This window comes from Oncorhynchus masou, unplaced genomic scaffold, assembly GCF_036934945.1.
Source record: "Oncorhynchus masou masou isolate Uvic2021 unplaced genomic scaffold, UVic_Omas_1.1 unplaced_scaffold_5722, whole genome shotgun sequence".
NCBI classification, from domain to species: Eukaryota; Metazoa; Chordata; class Actinopteri; order Salmoniformes; family Salmonidae; genus Oncorhynchus; species Oncorhynchus masou.
This window is the reverse complement of record NW_027012140.1, coordinates 5,001-7,500: the sequence shown is the minus strand read 5'-3', so window position 1 is coordinate 7,500 and position 2,500 is coordinate 5,001. Positions and strand designations below refer to the sequence as shown.

The 2,500-nt window shown below is 49.6% G+C and overlaps 1 pseudogene; it reads left to right on the top strand.

The window, feature by feature from the left end:
- The window catches only part of LOC135536203 (tetratricopeptide repeat protein 29-like), a 17,522-nt pseudogene that overhangs the window by 12,931 nt on the left and 2,091 nt on the right, over nt 1-2,500 (top strand).

Below are 2,500 nucleotides of genomic sequence, written 5' to 3'. Positions count from 1 at the left end.
TCCTCCAGTCCTCCCAACAGCCCAACTCCAGTCCTCCAGTCCTCCCAACTGCCCAACTCCAGTCCTCCCAACAGCCCAACTCCAGTCCTCCAGTCCTCCCAACAGCCCAACTCCAGTCCTCCAGTCCTCCCAACTGCCCAACTCCAGTCCTCCAGTCCTCCCAACAGCCCAACTCCAGTCCTCCCAACAGCCCAACTCCAGTCCTCCAGGCCTCCAGTCATCCAGTCCTCCCAACAGCCCAACTCCAGTCCTCCAGTCCTCCCAGCAGCCCAACTCTAGTCCTGGAATTGGGCTGTTGGGTGGACTGGAGTTGGGCTGTTGGGGGACTGAGTTGGGCTGTTGGGGGGACTGGAGTTGGGCTTTGGGAAGACTGGAGTTGGGCTGTTGGGAAGACTGGAGTTGGGCTGTTGGGTGGACTTGAGTTGGGCTGTTAGGTGACTGATGACTGGAGTTGGGCTGTTGGGGGACTGGAGTTGGGCTGTTGGGTGGACTGGAGTTGGGCTGTTGGGGGGACTGGAGTTGGGCTGTTGGGGGGACTGGAGTTTGGGCTGTTGGGGGGACTGGAGTTGGGCTGTTGGGGGACTGGAGTTGGGCTGTTGGGGACTGGAGTTGGGCTGTTGGGGGGACTGGAGTTGGGCTGTTGGGTGACTGAGTTGGTGTCTTAATTATAAGTCTCTCCTCTGGGATCTGTCCTCTGGGATCTATTCTCTGGGATCTATTCTCTGGGATCTATTCTCTGGGATCTATTCTCTGGGATCTATTCTCTGGGATCTATTCTCTGGGATCTATTCTCTGGGATCAAATGTACATATGGTGTATTATTTTCCCAAATAAATTCTAATAATTTCAGGTGACAGCCAAGCGCTTTCTGAACATGTACATGGAGATGTCAACAGCCCTGGGGACGCAGGAGGACTGGGGAAGGCCTATAAAGCCATAGCCAAGTCACTGGAGAGGTAGACTAGTAGTGCTGAGCCATTAACCACATTCGGTTATTATCTACGTCGGTTCAATTACTTCAATTCCATTTAGCTCTGTTTCGCTTTTATGTGTGCCCAACCCTCCGTTTCTCTCGAGAGAAATCAAGTCCAGAATTATGTGAGACGCTGGGCTGAAGGGAGTTGTAGTTTTCATTAAGGAAATATTCAACCTAGTCCAGTGCCAAAACGTGATAATTAACTACATTAACCATAATCCATTGCGGCAGTTTTTTGGGGGGTGGGGGCTTAGACAGACCAGAGAGGAGGATGTGAAGCGAGAGGTTTCATTCTCTCCAAAATCTGTCCAAAATCTGTACGATTAGTTTCTATGGGATTAATTTTGTCTCCCATTGTTAGGGAGGAGACATGAGCATCTTGTCATTATATACAGATCTCTGGTTGGATCCACTTTTACCCCTGTTAAGTTAGATACACACAGACCAGATATACCATCTAACAACAAGAGGGAGGGATCCACTGTTATGTTAGATACACACAGACCAGATATACCATCTAACAACAAGAGAGAGGGATCCACTGTTATGTTAGATACACTCAGACCAGATATACCATCTAACAACAAGAGAGAGGGATCCACTGTTATGTTAGATGCACACAGACCAGATATACCATCTAACAACAAGAGAGAGGGATCCACTGTTATGTTAGATACACACAGACCAGATATACCATCTAACAACAAGAGAGAGGATCCACTGTTATGTTAGATACACACAGACCAGATATACCATCTAACAACAAGAGAGAGGGACCCACTGTTACCCCTGTTCTGTTAGATACACACAGATACACTATATTGAAACCGAAAATCTAAAACTGATTTTAAATTTTATTTTACCCCCTTTGTCATGGTATCCAATTGTTAGTAATTATTATCTTGTCTCATCGCTACAACTCCCGTACTACGGGCTCGGGAGAGACGAAGGTCGAAAGCCATGCGTCCCTCCGATACACAACCCAACCAAGCCGCACTGCTTCTTAACACAGCGCGCATCCAAACCAGAAGCCAGTCGCACCAATGTGTCGGAGGAAACACTGTGCACCTGGCTACCTTTTGTTAGCGCGCACTGCACCCGGCCCGCCACAGGAGTCGCTGGTGCGCGATGAGACAAGGATATCCCTACCGGCCAAACCCTCCCCTAACCCGGACGACGCTAGGCCAATTGTACGGTCGCCCCACGGACTTCCAGGTCGCGGCCGGTTACGACAGAGCCTGGGCGCGAACGCAGAGTCTCTGGTGGCACAGCTAGCGCTGCGATGCAGTGCCCTAGACCACTACGCCACCCGGGAGGCCAAACTGATTATTTATTAATAATCTACCCAATTTGTAAGTCGCTCTGGATAAGAGCGTCTGCTAAATGACTTAAATGTAATGTAAATGTACCCGAACCGACCTCATAAAGCACTAATCGCTCAGCACTATTTTACACACACAGACACACGCTGAAGGACAGACACACACAGACACGCTGAAGGACAGACACACACAGACACACTGA